This window comes from Pezoporus occidentalis, unplaced genomic scaffold, assembly GCF_034315485.1.
Source record: "Pezoporus occidentalis ecotype Australia unplaced genomic scaffold, CSIRO_AGI_Poc_V1 ctg354, whole genome shotgun sequence".
Lineage (NCBI taxonomy): Eukaryota > Metazoa > Chordata > Aves > Psittaciformes > Psittacidae > Pezoporus > Pezoporus occidentalis.
In genome coordinates, this window is record NW_026915527.1 from 117,348 (window position 1) to 133,670 (window position 16,323).

Sequence of the window (16,323 nt, forward strand, 5' to 3'; positions counted from 1 at the left end):
TTTTCTTATGTACGGAAATTAAACAGTGAAGGTAGCCCTGAATGGCACATTCAACTTTTGCTTTCAATTCCAGTACTGCTTGCCAAGAATCTCAAAAAAACCCAACCCCCAAAAGTCACAAAACTGTTAATATTGTCTTCCTCTGGACAATGATTACTTTATTTTCACATGTGTGTGTGTTTGGATCACAGAAGAAACTCCTCAGCAGTACGCTGCTTTCCTCTCTAATGCTACAAGATATTGTCCATATTCAGCTTTTAAGGAAGGTCTTAAAATACTAGTTTTCTTAATCACAATCCTTAAGCCAGACAACTTCTGCTATATAACAGAAAAGCTGTTTCAAAACATTAAGATTTGCTCTGCATATTAGAAGACTTGCAATTTTGTTTCTAAAGTATCAGCAATGGAATTTTTCCCTACAGCGCCTGCAAGTTACTAAATTTTTAATTTTTAGAGCTAATTTAATATGTGACAAAGCAATGGTTAAAAATCATGCTCAAAGAACAGTCTTCTGTTGCTCATTAAAAGCACCTCTCTTTTGAGTGGAACTGAAAATAACAATTTTTAACTGGAGGTTGGCTAGTTGAAATGTCACATTCTAGTCACCTTGACTAAGTTACGGCCAGACACAGGTTTCTACACAAAATTTGGGTTGCTAAAAGTGCTGCAAAAAGATTACTTTTAACTTAGTTTTAACATACTGCAATATTCTAACATTTTTTTCCTTAACATTAAGCAATCTAAGTATTTGCTGTACAGCCTCACAGTATCTATATAACATGCCTATCAACCTTGATACTGGCTTTCATCTCTAGATCAATATCACTGTTTGATACAGTCTCTCTCTTTATTTCTACTATAAAAGCACCACCTGGATGTTAAGATCAAGGTCTGAATCAATGCAAGTCAAGCATTGTCCGTTCTTAGGTTATCCCTTCAAGCCAGGCTTATAATGCATGTAGGACAAAAAAAAAAAAAAAAAGGAAAGCCATTTGCTGTACCTTCTCCATGAAGAAAGATGAGCTTTCAGGTTCTGAACTCATCCCCTTAGTTATTTGGGGAAGATTCTGAGCTTACATTGTATGGATACTGTGCCTAGCAGATGGCTCAGTAGGTACCCAAAAACCATGAAGTTCAGAAACACATTTTAAGTTCAATTTCCAGGTAGAGGAACAAATGAACAACTTGGAAGTCTTTTACGATAACAGGGTATTTCACAGTGCATTTATCTATAGATTCCCACAGGTGAAAGGAGATTAAAATTGCAAATAAAAATGGTATTTTAAAAATATTAGATAAGACAGAACTAGAAATGAGGCACTATGTAAATAGCTCTCCCAACATAAAAAAAAAATGTTGTGCAACTGTTACACCAGCTGACATGCCAGTAGCAATGTTACAGGTGATAAGATTCCTTGAGCTCACCTTTGAAAATTATCATTACAGGTTTACTTAGTGAGGTTCCAGCAAATAACAAATCATCTGCAGATGTTCTCTTACTTATGCCTATACACAGATGACTGCTACAACAAAAGCGAGAAATGTAGAATACCTTCATTTCCACTCTCCATAAATAAATTAGATCAAGAAAACACATTCCTTGAATGGTTTCAGAGCTCTTGCTAGAGAAAAGTTTTCCTAGTCAATGGGATGTGCGCAATCCTCCCTATCCTCCACTCACCCCCACTTCCCCCGACTAGCCCATAGCTCTGAAGAAAAGATTTTTTTTTAAAGAAGACTTATCCTAGAGAGAAATAAATCACAGAAGTGGCGCGGTAACCATGACAGTAAGGTGAAAGCTTAATGGAATCTTCGGACGTCTGGTTCACACTAAAAGCTAGAAAGCAGCAAACGAACCCTTCAGTTGCCTCCAGACCACTTGGAGCAGACACTTGCCAGCCTGATTGTCTGTCCCCATGGCAGTGGCAGTCTTGAAAACAGAAGAGACTGTACCCAAGCCACAATTCATGCAATGTTTTCTCTTATTACACAGAAAAAAGGGTGACTCAGAGGCACTGTAAACACAAATATGTATGGTAGGGGCATGTATTTAATTGTGTGCCTCTTAGTGCAAGTCCAGTACACTGACCAGGACTAAATCAAGTGCAAATTTAAAACTTTTCTAGAAAAAATGATTCATTCATTATCCTTTAAAGCCAAATTATAACTACTGTTATAATGACCTTTTCAAGATCACTTAAAACATAGGAAAAAACATGGGAAAGACTATCCAACTCCTGAGCATGGACAGCCTGACTCAGTGCTGTTTTATGTCATGCAACAAAACATAGTTAGCTCCTCTCTAGATGTAAAAATTGCCTTGTTGTTAGGAAGACAGCCAAGAGGTCAGAATCTGAGCAGGAAACAGAGGCTAAAAAACAAATTATACTATGAACTAGTTTATTACCATTAATGAGGAATTATAGAAATGTGTTCTAATACAAAAGTTCCTTTACAGCACATTCTATTGTGCCAAAAGAAGTACTACTTTTTCTTCTAAAAAACAACTGAGTAAACAAAAAAATAAGAGATGTAATGGAAAATTTGTTCCAACAACATTGCTTCTAATAAGTTTAAGAACTTAGATTTCTGAAGTAAATATAGCTAGGACAAAATACAAATACAAACTTGGCACATCCATGTGCAACATACCTCTGAGTAAGCAGATACTTCTATCTATTTGCAACCTTTTCATAAGGTATAAGACATAAAAAAACAAACCAATCCAGATTTACTACCAAAATAAAGTACAAAAAAACTTGAAAGGCATTGAAAACTATCAAAACTTCATACAACTCATTTAGCCTCTATTATATATACAGTTATGAAAACAGCCTGACAGAAAGGACGGACAGCAGGGAAGAGAAAGCAGTAAATCTGTAACAGTAATTGAGTAATATATAACTGGCTGAATAAACAGGAAAAGAAAACAAAGAGCAGCTTGAACTGAAAGGGGGAGCTTAACCTTTGATACACTTGTAAATCTAACGCTTAAAACTCAAGCAAACGTTATGTTACCTCCACTAGGAGCAAACTCTCAAATCTTTTTCAAGGACTGTTATAAAAGGATGCTCATACAGATGTTTTTCTCCCATGAGCAGTAAAAAAGTTCAATTAGGGGCTCTCAAATAGAGTAAAACCTGAATCTGCCCTTCTGGCCATTATCTCCTTGTCATGAAAGCAGGTGTAACACCACTGTCTTTTCAAAGCCTGTAGATGAAATACCTAGATCTGCTCATGGCATTTTCAGCTGCTATTCTGAACATCAATAGAGGCAAGAACTGTCAATTTATCTAAGCTTTTCTGCTGCTGCTTTTCTCTCCTGTTCAAAACCACGTTTTAGAAATAACACTGGAGGCAGGCACTGGATGGATTTAGAGGTTGGGAAGGGTAAGGAAAAGCAAAGCAGAGCCACTCCATAACCACAGCAGCCAGGAGAGAGGCTAATATGGACACTTCCATTTTTCCTCACATACACACATGCCTTAAATATAGGTATGTGGGTGCAGGTATGGTTGGGTAATAGAGAAAATACTGCAGGACAGCAGGTAGGAAGCTCTGCAGTAGCAACAGAAATGACAAACTTTACTCTCTCTTCTTATTTGCTGGTATAGAAAGCTGGGATCAGCTGCGACTGTCCCATTTCCCAACAGAGATTCAGATACAGGAAGAATAATTAAGCCAAGCACAGCAATGCAACTTTGGAATTCACTGCAGCTAATTATGGTTTGGTTTTGTTTTTCATGCAGATGTTTGGAATAGAACAAGCTTTCTCCCTTGCAGAAAGCTCTTTCACAAAGAGGATCATTCTCTTAGCAGTTACGTCCTTCAGCTACCTGGAGTTTGGTAACACTTCAAAATGTTTTGCTCATTTGCACAACCAAGAAATAGGAGGGTTTAGTAAACTGGAGAACAGGTATGCCATTAAGCACTGGAAGGGAATGGGAAGCAGGGAAAGTTTCCTATCCTGAGCAAGAAGCTTAACATATATATATATATATAACCTATAGATGCTATGTGACATGTGAACAATGGATAGACAGTTCCTACACAGACCACCACATCAGCAAACAAAGCACCCTAGTTCATTACCGAAAAGTAAATGAAAGAGAAAAAAGTGTACTAAACAAGTGTTTTTCTTTATTAGACTGCAAGAGAAGCATCTTGACAGTTAATACTCTGAAAGGTAGGATGTAATAAAGAGGTTTCTCCCAAAACATGAACAATGCAGTTTTAGTTTCCCAAACAGAAGCACTGAGCATCTTGGGCTAACACTCCTTGCAAAACTAGGAAGACATGCTGTGAGTACCTACCTGCCACCAGGTTCTTCTGCTCGTCTTCCACATCTTCCTCAGTGCTTACTCTCCTCAATCCTTCTCAGAAAGCAAAGCTCCTTACCTTCAGGAACAGGGTTGCATTTACTACCTCCTAAGATGTCAGTGCTGCTGCTAGAGCCCAAGCCTGACTGCTTATTCACTGCGTGAGGGGAGATGGGTGGTACGAAGCACAGGCAGAAGTCCTGTCCCAGCTTTCTCCGTAGCATAAACCTAACCAGCAGTTTCATAGCCACCTCTGCTGCCCCTCCCCTTTGTCCTACTTTAACTCCCTCGTCAGTTGGCAATTTTGGGCCCCAAATGAATGCTATTATTTCCTCTGAAAACTCATCTACACAAAAAAGCTTCTCCACTTTCTTCTGCACACTCAAAATCCCCTAAATCCATGTCTTACTGTACTCTTTCAACAGGCAATGAAGGAAAGACGGTGTTTCTTCAAAGAAAGCTGGCTTGCTGAGTGATGGTGGTAGTACCAAAGCTATTTTGGGTGACCCATTACTCCCATTAGAAAGTCTCTGCTCTTTCTGAAAAATGGCACAGGATGTCAGCATTAACTATAAAGTAGGAAATAGAGAACAATACTTCTTACTAATCTTTAAAACAATTATAATCATAACTAGCAGTCTGCTCTGGGGAATGTAGAGAAACTTTCCTATTACCACTATGCTGATGAATAATTTGTTGTAATTACTACACTTCTTATTCACCCCCTCCTCCTTTTCAACTTTCACTATCACGTTTACACCCAGTATTTTTCATTGCTGAGTTCTTAACATAGTAATGTATGATTCAGTGCCAGAAGCATATCAACTTTTACAATAAAATCAACTTGACAAGATTTCTTAAATTCTTTCTTTATTGCTGTAACTGAGGTGCATCTTGGCACTTTGTAGTTATTTAGGTATTTAGTCACGACAAAATTGTTTTAATGCTTTCCATGACAAGTGTTATATAATATCCAAGGAATACACAGAATACACATCAAGGACTAGTACAGTAAACGCTACAGGCATTGACTTTTAAACATTATTAAAAACAAGGGTTGTTTTTTTTTTTTACAAACAAAATTTTAGATCAAAATCAGATGAAAGACAATCTAAGTTAGAAAAGCCTTGCAGTCTGCATGAAACAACAACATTCCTCATTTAAAATAAGCTCAGTAACCTCATCTGAGCTCCTAGGCCCCAATCATCAAAATAAAATACGGAACAGCTTCTATACACAGAAATGCACCACTGAAATTTCAGCAGTGCATCCACATGGATAAATTCACAGGCCTTTATACAGCCTCAACTTTGAGCCAGAAACAAGATAAAGAAAGCATTTGTACCTTGGACTAGAAGAATTACATAATTTATCTAAAAAACACGACAACAGACATTAATTCTTCTTTCTTTCTTCAAGCCTATGTTTGAGCTCTGGCAATTTATGTACTGCCCTACACCTGAATTTTGCCTTCCCTCAAAGAGCAATGACTTCAGTGCTGCTGCAGATATGTTAATTATTGGTAAATATTTTTCCTCACAGCAGGTGTTAGGACAAGTTCAACCAAACAAGCAAGCAAATGTTGTGCAAATATCGACATTTGCATCCTTGAAAATAGTCTTGCAAAATATGTGTCACTTTACACCAACAAACACCTCCAGAATTCCCATTTACAGCCACCAGAACAGGGCTGTGGGTCAATTTTTTATCTGTGTATAGCAAACAAATTACTGTCAGTATTTATCTCTACCCAGTAAGATAATACAAGTATTAGTTTGAAGCCCTTCTGCTAATTACAAACAAGGAGAGGGAAGAATTACTGAAAGTGATTACACTGCTTTTCAGCTTACCTCCAAGATAATACAGGTTTTTCTCCTCCATTAAAATCAACTGAATCTCTTTCAACAGCATATGTATGTAGAAGGGATGAAGTGTGTGTGTGCATAGCAAGCTTGTTGTTGTTCCCTTGTGCTACTGGTGACATCAGTAAGCCTACCTATTTATAATCCCACCACCTGACCAAACAGCCTAAAGAGTACATCTAGAGATTTGTATAGCCATTAATCCTGACATATGTACTTCAGCCAATTCAAAACAGAGTATTAACTAGCTTTCTTATGCCTTCTGTGGCTTTAAATCATAAAAAGAATCCAATCCTATTTTCCATGCCCCTTTAATTCTTGCAAGACAAGTTTAATGGGAAGTTTTGGAATTAGGACTCTTCCTTCCCTCCATGCTTTTCAGCTTTCCCTACTTCTCTGTCTGTAAGATAAACAGATCAAGTGAGCAAATTTTAGTGATCAGCGGAATGGTTAGGCAGCAAAGGCAAATACCCATTCACATCCAGTTAATTTGATAATCAGTAGTACCTACAAAATTATTGAAACTTAAGATCTTGACAAATCAATTTCATAAAGTACAATATTTATGCTATCAGGAAAACAAAAAAAACATTTATCAGTGTTTGGAGTAGGATACTTCACAGAAGCTTGATCTCTGTCAGTTAAAAACAGAAGTTGCTTAAAACTCAATTCGCTTACGTCTTCACAAAAATCAAACCTAACGCACACAAACATGTGAGGACTGATTACAACTGTCTGCACAGGGAATGGGCAGCGATGCAGTCAACAAAGTGCCTAATGATAATGCTTGCTCTTGGGAAAACACTATCATCAACAGCAACATCCTGCAGGTTCCTGTGATTGGTAAATGTTGCTCCTAGATCTGTATCAGGCCACAATGTTTTGAAGTGGATTGTGTCCCGCTTCAGTGAGAGGGTAACACCTCTGTGAGAGCATGCGAGTGTGCCGAGTGAACATTACTGAGGATTCCTTATCTAGTCTCTCTTACCTGAGAAGTCTTGCCACCAGCATCCACTCCCCACTACGTCAGATATAACAGTTAGTTTTGTGTAAGGTTGAATGAAACAAATCAGATCAATCTGCCGTGTTCCGAGTCAACTGCACTCTGCAACCAAACTTCAAGAGTTAGCAATACAAAGAATAGAAATCCCTGAAGCAATTTCAGTTGCTTGAAAAGCTGTGAACAGAGAGAATGCAGTTGCAGCTGAATCACCAGTAGTAAAAGTTTCAGGGGAGACAGGGTATCAGTGTTGCCTAAAATACGAACTAAAATACTCAATATGGCTAGTATGGCCTACACAGAACAAAATGTGGGAATTCCACTTGGAGGAACTAATTATCCTCCAGGTCTAAAGGCTGTACCTAGAAATATTCAATTACTATTCACAATAATATCCATTTTGTTTAGTGTTTTTTTAGGGGGAAGGGTTGGGTTTTTTTGTTGTTGTTTGGTTGGTTTGGGTTTTTTTGTCTGGGTTTTTTTTTCAGTCTACTGGTATCTTGTGGTACTAAATTTTACATACTGTTTATCTACTTAGCAATTCCCTTCTTACGGCTTTCACATATGAAGCAGTAAATTTATCACTTTTAATTCAGGGAGTCATCAATGTAACTTAATACAATTGACTGCAATAAGCAAGTGCCCAAGATGGCAGATGACCTGAAAGGAAAGAAACAAAAGTTCTTCCATTTCTGCAAGTACGCACCTGGCTGTTTCCCCTGCATCTCAGAGATGGGTACTTTACTTTTTTGCCCACTGATATCACTCAGCACAGGGTACTAATATTTTATTTTTTTTCTAAGTTCCTAGAACACTTGTGAATGTAAAATGTTGAGAATTTAAAAAGATGGTGCAGGAGGTGAGCTTAGGCAGGGTACTAAAGGTATTCAGGGAAATAAAATAAAAATTTAAGAGAAAGGTATTAGAATGTTTTTCTATAATTACTTTAGGATTAGAATTTTAAAATGCTTCTCATTTTTCCATAAAGCATGTACTTAAATTACACACCCTGACACTGCTGTATTAGCAAACATTCCCTAAAAATAAACTATATTAGCAGCAAATGGGAATGCATGTGAATGGATCATAAATGTGGAATTTATTTTATTTCTTGCATGTATGCTCTTCAATCCACAGAACTGTTTCCAAGACCAAAAAGCTATGAAGACTTGCAGATACTACTGAGGGGAGTAAAACAAGCACTTCACAATATTAAGTATTAGATCTTTAATACCTTCAGATTCACTTGTCCCTGATTACCCAAAGCACTGAGGATTTCTGCACTGGGGGAAGAAAACAAAACAACTAAACAACAACAACAACAAAAAAACAAACTCCAAAAGACCAACAGACTGTTAAAATTCAACAGATGTGCATCAGTTACCTTCATATGGAAAAGCTGGTCAGAATTACTACCTGTTTTTTAAAAATCCCCAATAGGAACCCATCTGTGAAGCTGGGAGCTCTTTGAACCCATTGTCTCTATTGTTATAAACAAAATACTTTTTAAAAAACTATCTGATATTCCATCTAACCCAAAAATAGTAATGATTATTTTTTTAAGTAATATTCATGGGAAACTTGAGTCTGAAAGCAGCAAGAATAGCAGGAAACCTGGATTACTAGTGAAAGAATAGGCATTCTTCCATATTAAATACCTTTTTCATTAAATACCCTATTCCTCCAGTTGCTTTCCACCTACTGAGATGACATCTCATCTGTGATGGATCAACAAAGTCAAGTCTCCAGGGAAAGGCAAATAGTTTTGTTCTATCAAAAAGAACTGGAGAAGAGAGCATAGACAGAGGCTTCCAAATAGCTTGGAAGCAGACCAAGAACTTGTTTTTCTTATGCAAGTCACACATCAACAAGGAAAGTTGACTATATATTGTATAATCACTTGACATTAAGGGGGAGGGGAGCTAATTATTTTTCCATTATTTAACATTTGGTTTAAGAATTTTATGCATCTTCATTACAATTATGTTTCATGTTCTCTTTTCACTTACTTGGAACAGTCAGAAGACAACAAACTAGTACATGTACAAATGGTAAACATAAGAACGTGAGAGCCAAGAGACCATGTCACTATATCCTTATATGAAAGCCGTATCACACCTTTAACCATCCCTGTCAATCCTCTCTGGACCTTCTACAGTTCTACTACCTTCTTCTGGAGATGACAGAGACCAGAACTGTGCACTGTATTGTCATGGATTTAGACAGTGGCATAATCATGTTTTCTCTTTTCTTCTCTACTCCTTTATTAATACACATGACAAACTGATTTGTATTACATTTATATAAAGTGAATTTCATCTCATTTTATTATCCCTTTATTTTTGTAAAAACCTCCTGCAAGTCTTTAGAGTCATGCCTCCTCTCATTATGACAAATAACTTTTTACTGTCACCAAACTGCCACCTCATTATTCAGCTGCTTTTCTAGATTAACAACATGTTGAACTAAGAGTTCCAGCTCAGATCCATGTGGAACTCCAAGGTGGCCTCCCCTCACCTTCACAGCACACCATTTCCCATCTCTGTTCTTATTTTGGAGCCATGCAAGGTCTACTGTCTTACTGCAGGCTTTAAGTTAGAGACTACTAGGATCCTTCTGAATGACTAGAAAGACTGTGTCAGCTGGCTTTTCCTCATCCAGTTGGTCAGCACAGCGCTTAAGATTCTTTTTATATTTTTACAGTATAAAGACATTTACTGTGTACACACACTGCTGTATGAGAGTTCCTTATTTTAGTCTAACTGTGCTTTTGCGTCACAGTCTGCAGAGAAACAGATCTTAAGTTCAGCCACCAAATTTATAGTTTATCTTGAATGCTAAGGTAGCACTTAAGAGCCCTCCCCAAAGCTGTCCTAGTCACTATGCAAATTCAGGATATAAGGAGTGCTTATTTAGAAAACTGTTGGGGACAAAACGACAAGACCGTAATTTAAGACGCCTGTCCAGAGCGTAACTTCCCTTAAACTGCTGCGTAACCCTTCCACTGCTCTATCTCAGTTATACCTCTTTATCCTCATTTTCATGTCATAGATCACTCATCTCCCTATTCAGCACAAAAGGTAATATGCAAACATTAGCACATTTTATGACTTTACTGAGTCATATTTCATCTCAGCTGCTAAGATCTGCCTCACTAGTTGTTTTAGAATTTTCTTCTGTGCCAATTCTCTGAGGAAGAGCAATTTTTGTAACTTTCCCCATGGGACCACTACCTTTTTCTCACCTGAGGCACTACCTGCATGACACCTATGATCATCTGACAACTAAGAATCCATAATATTCGTTGGTAAGTGCACGGTAATACATTACAACTTCCCCTCTTTTCAAGGTTAAAGAGAATTACAAATCAAGGAACTTGGGAAACTTTGGAGGAATTAAGCTCTACAGAGCAACACAAGGGTTAAGGTAAATGCAGCAGCAAAAACCCCAGCATCTTATGACAGCAAAATGCTTCAATTCATACCCACGATTCTGAAAGAATATTAATAGATGTTATCCAGAAGTTTTTATTTACTTAAAACCAAAAAGAACTGTAAATTCTAAGACAATCCTCTCAGCTTCTGAATTCTGGAAATTCAGACGTATTTGAGAGAATACGACACTGAAATTGAGGGCTCATTAACTGCCCAGAAATTACTGTTTTGGAAAGTCAACACCTCTTCCTCCCTGAATACTTCAGTTACAGTATAGAAATTGCAAGCTAAAAAAAAAAAAGAAATAAATACATTATTTAAGGGGTAAATGACCAATTACACACTGGTATTAATGCCATGGCACTAGCGGTTGCCACAAATGAGAGATAAGAAATAAGAAACAATTGGGGTTGTTAACTGGGGGATTTTCTTTTTACTATTTTTTGTGTCAATTTGCTATGGCTAGGGAACAGATGGTATATTATGTTTTTCCTGCTTTGACACAATTTAAAAACAAGCTACAGATGGCTATAATGAAATCCTCATTAACACACTTATATTTTCACAGTTTAGTATAGCAATAATGAAACTTTCAGGTCTGGAATTTCCTGTTGGTTAATTAGTGGTTAGGTTAATAGCCTGAGGAAGTGCACAAGCCAGAAAGTTTCCTTATTGTTTAATCATATAACTACTATATTCATGTTTCTGGGAAAGCTCTCAAGACAGATTTAATGTCACAGTAAAGCTACCTTTATAACCCTCCCTCTGTTTGTGAAACAACTGTATTATTTTATTTAGCAGCATGTGTAGGCAGGAAGGCTACAAACAGGCCTAATTCTGCGGCCTCCAGGAAGTTTCAGCTTGTTTTTATTTTAGAGATACTAAATTACACTTACAGAATTCTTCAAACACACACTACACCAAACACTCTACAGAAAAGTCATGATTAACAGCTCCTGTTCTACTGCTACAATGTTACCATAAGATCACTGATTAATGTTTAAATAATTCCTTTTATTTTTATAATCCCAGTTTATAATCATCCACAAAAACATGAATATGACACATGCTTAGCACCACACCAAGATAGCACTAAATCTAGCACATAGAAAAAAAGAAAAATCACCACAAATCTTGTATTCAGGTCATTTCCATACACGAAGCTGCGGCTGTAACACAAACAGGCATAATACTAGCTGTAAATTAAACAATATGATTAAAATAATAGAGAAGGATGTGGCATTCACAGCTAAAAGCCCTCTGGGGTTTAATAATCCACACACTAGTTACTAACTGATGACATTGCAACCTTCCTTACTACAAGATTACAGCTGCAGTGCACAGCCATACCCATGCCCCACTCAGGCCTCCAGTGGGTGGTACAGGCATATCCCCAGATAACCGATACCTGCGCTTAGTGATGTGGCACTAGAAAACCAGTAGCTTGTCAAAACTACGTCCCAAAATATTATTCAATCTTGGTGCTGGATTTTTCTGGGGCTTTTTGTTTGTTTAACTACCATCACCCAAAATCTACATTGAGAAAATGCAGCACCCTTATACAAGTAGTATCATTCTGAGGTACCAGGCAAAGTCCAATGGAGACAAAAATACTGCTTTTTGAAGTGCTAGAGGTTCGAAAGAGGATAGCTACTGCCAAGCCATCATAAAAGGAACAACCTGGAAAACTTGACTTGTGACTGAAGTTACATAGTGAAAAAGAGATGGTATCCAACTCTTTAAAAGTTGTAATGCTAAAAATATCTATTAAGCCCCCAAACTCATAGCAAAGAACTGCAGGGAAGGAGAATTTGGATTTTCTAATAAACACCTTATTATTTAACAAACACATTATTATTATTATTATTACTATTCTGTAAGATTCTGGAACCATCCCATTTCTTCATCATTTATTTAGACAACATTAAGGAGAACCAAAACAGTATTATCTTCCTTAACCAGCGGAAGCCACACACAACAAAGACTTTCTAGAACACTAAATGTCGCTACGGGATTCAACAATCAAATGAACAGACAACTGGAAAAAACCCGCAGTGTTTTTGGAGATCTGAGAATTACTCAGAGTTACTGTGCTTCCTTAAATGTGTCTCAGAGGCGTAGAAAGTTAAACAAAAAATGACAGACAAAATAAAGCTCCCACAGTGATTTTTCTGCTGGAAAATCCCATGCTTTCAGAAACTTTCAGATCCAGTTTCACATGTGAGTTCTTATAATCATATCCATTCCTTGACAGAATAGTCTGTACTTTGACAGATCTTTTTATGGCACTGTTCTGTAAGGAATTTAGACGTAGCTTTAATCAGGAGTTGAACAAGTTTCTTGTTCTGGATGTTTATACATAGTATAGTGCTGTTTTTAAACACCTGTACCTGTGGTCGAGTTTAGCAGCACTCGCTCTTCTCCTCCCAAAACAAAATGTTAAAAATAATTGCAATGTTTCAATGCTAAACAGTTTGTGAAGCAAGGACACCTTGTGTTTGCTTCATCTAGCACTCCCCCACTCTGTTCTGCAGAACTGTTCCTGGTGGTGCTCTCTTGATCTTTGGAGTTCCTGTGCTTATCAGACGATAAATTAGAAGGAAAAGGAAAAAAATAACAAAAATAACAAAAGCAAACACGATACTACAGTTATAAACTCTGTTATGCAAGTTTCAGGTACTTCCTTAAAGCGAACACATGACAATGGAAAAAATACAGTTAACTGCACTGGGATCAAAATTTGTAATGAAAAGCCTTTGCCTTTTTAATGATGGCATCAAACAATTCAGATCAAAGTTTCTTTTACAGGAGCTGAAACTGATTTACAGGTGGGCCTTTGTCCCAAAGGGGTAAGCAGCTATCTACAGAATAAAAGCCCACAGCTGTAAAGACGGCACGTGGGAAAGAACATGCCTTAGGCACCCCGCTACCCATAAGACAGGAATGAGGAAGAAAAATACTATGTACAATGTTCTTACTTTATATGAACACACAAGCTCCTTAATTTAGATAAGCACTTATCTTTGGAATCAACACCACGGACAATTAAATTTGACTGTACCAAACCAACTTCTGGAAGGGGCAGCTAGTCGTGTTCAGGGATTCTCTCTAGCATTCAAAAGAAGAAAGCTCAAATCAACAAAGTTTTAAAAAAGGAAAGAAAATACACCTCCCAAAATACACACTTCATTCTAGATATAGCAGAGACAGTATGGTACTATTAACAAAGTAGTTTAAAATATCTCCAAGACCAGGTAACAGGTTAGCAACCTGAAAGTAATATTTACACCATTATGATTTAAATTTTTAAAAGGAAAAAAAAAGGGCTCACAACTGCTACCAAAAAAAAAAGTGTTTCCATCATATTCAATCTCTGTACATGTTACAGTATTGGGGGATTTACTTTCTTATTTTATTTTTAGAAAATCTATGGTATAATCATAGAAAAATGCTCCTGCCATAAGCAATCATGGGGGGGGGGGGGAGGGGAGGAGAATATATTTTACACTGGCAAAAAATTGACAGAGCTCCCATCATGCTAATATTTCGCTGGAACACCCACTTGAAAGCAGAAACCTTCCATGCATCTCAACAGTAGCTCATAGGCTCCTTGAAACTGCTACTAGATAAACCAGATATTCAAGAAACTAAGTACAACACCCTATGCTATGGAATGACATAATCAAAGGATTGCTTAGGTTGGAAAAGACCTTCAAGATCAGAGTCCAACGTTAAGCTAACACTGCCAAGTCCACTATTAAACAATGTCCCTAGTTCTGCTGCCCACGCTATTTCCGATTCAAGCCAGGATGCTGTTGGCCACCTTGGTCACCTGGACACAAACTGGCTCATGTTCAGCTGGCTGTCAACCAGCACCCCCAGATCCTTTTCTGACCAGCAGCTTTCCAGCCACTCTTCCCCAAGCCTTGAGCATTACATGGAGTTGTGATGTAAGTGCAAGACCCGGCAGCTGGCCTTGTTGAACCTCACACAGTTAGCTTCAGCTCATTGATCCAGCCTGTCCAGATCCCTCAGTAGACCTTTCCTATACTCAAGCAGATCAACACTCCTGTCCTGATTGATGTCATCTGCAGACTTACTAAGAGTGCTCTCAACCCTATCATCCTGATAGCTGATAAAGTTATTAAACAGAACTGGCCCCAATACTGAGCCCTGGGGAACACCACTTGTAACCAGCCACCAACTGGATTTAATTCCATTCACCACAGCTCTGGCCTCTTCCATCCAGGCAGTTTTTTACTCAGCAAACAGTACACAAGTCCAAGCTACGAGTAGCCAGTTTCTCCAGAAGAATGTGGGGAAACAGTGTCAAAGGGTTTACTAAAGTTTAGAGCCTTTCTCTCATCCACTAAGCGGGTCACCTTGTCACAGAGACCAGGTCAAGCAGGACCTGCATTTCAAAAAACCTATGTTGACTAGATCTGATCACCTGGTTGTCCTGTATGTGTTGCATGACAGCACTTAAGACGATCTGCTCCATAATGTTCCCTAATTGCAAGGGTGTACAGCTCATCAAACAGTGCTATGCCACTTGTTCAGCTTGCCTCTCATGTGCAGTAGTACAAAAGAGGTGCTTAAAATTTTATGTGAAAACATCCTAAGTCCTTGTAAGCTCTTCATAGAGCAGGACTGTCAGCTTGATTTTCTACCTACTCAGAAAAGGTTAAAAAAGAGGTGATACAAGTATTCAAACACTTGTATTTGTGTGGAGTACAAATACTGAAGTCCTATCAACTGAAAAAAAGCTTAACAAAGAACAAAATGAATGAAAGCAGGAGGAAAGGAGAAATGCCAACAGCACAGTTTAATGAAGCTGATTTCTGCTGTATGAGAGAGGGACGGAGAAAAGGAAGAAAATACTTACTCATGCAGTAAAACGCCTCTTAGTAAGTTCACAAATATTTCTCGGCATCTTGCCTTGATGTGCTGCTAAAAAGGCATTATATCATTGTAGAGCGATACATCAGCCACAGAACATTTGGACTGCTTACCTGATATTACCTATTTTTAATCTCAGATGTACAATATCACCAAGATTTTATGCTTCAGTGATTTACTTTAGCCCTGTAAGCTTCACAGGCTTTCAACAGAAAGGCAAATAGGTAGGTGGCTATTGCTGGCAGTCTTCTTTCTATCAAACAGTCCAAGCTAGACATAGCATATAACAGAATCAAAGGAACACCATGTATCACGCTGGTGGGGGTTGTTTGGGTTTTTTGTTTTGTTTTCCCCTCCCCTTGTGAACTGTTTGGAAAAACCAAAAAGCAGCTCTTCATAAAGGTTTCTAAAGATAGAAAGTTTTATAAGGGACAATTTTTTTTCTTTCATTTTATTGGAAATATATAAACAAAAGTATTCATTAAAAAGATACATAAATAAGGGTGTACAGCACAGTCCTGAATTTCACTTTTACAACAGCAAGCACAGTTTTTCTTTCCCGATGAAATAAAGTGCCATCACAGGCACCAACAGGCTTTTATTCACAATGCTGATGTCTTACCAGAACATGGTGTAAGTTTTTCAATGTATTTTCTTTATGTAAAATTGCAGTCTTTTTGTAATCTAGGGTATGAAGAGAGACATTTTGCTAGCCAAAATTCTAATACAGGAATGACTCAAGCTAGGACCTGTGATACACAAGAATGTACATGCACATGTACCTTTCAGTATTCTGTTTTCCGTTTGAA

At 37.7% G+C, this 16,323-nt stretch overlaps 1 protein-coding gene across 4 annotated transcripts in view; it reads right to left on the minus strand.

The window, feature by feature from the left end:
- Positions 1–16,323, minus strand: part of COBLL1 (cordon-bleu WH2 repeat protein like 1) — an 87,943-nt gene that overhangs the window by 48,377 nt on the left and 23,243 nt on the right. Inside the window, exon 1 of one of the 4 annotated variants that reach the window (XM_062630512.1) lies at positions 4,399–4,569. The exons of 2 other annotated variants lie outside the window; for them this stretch is intronic. The gene's annotated coding sequence lies outside the window, so the exon portion shown is untranslated. Of the gene's footprint in view, positions 1–4,313; positions 4,570–16,323 lie in introns of those variants that run through there. One more of the 4 variants, XM_062630513.1, reaches the window with a different exon arrangement.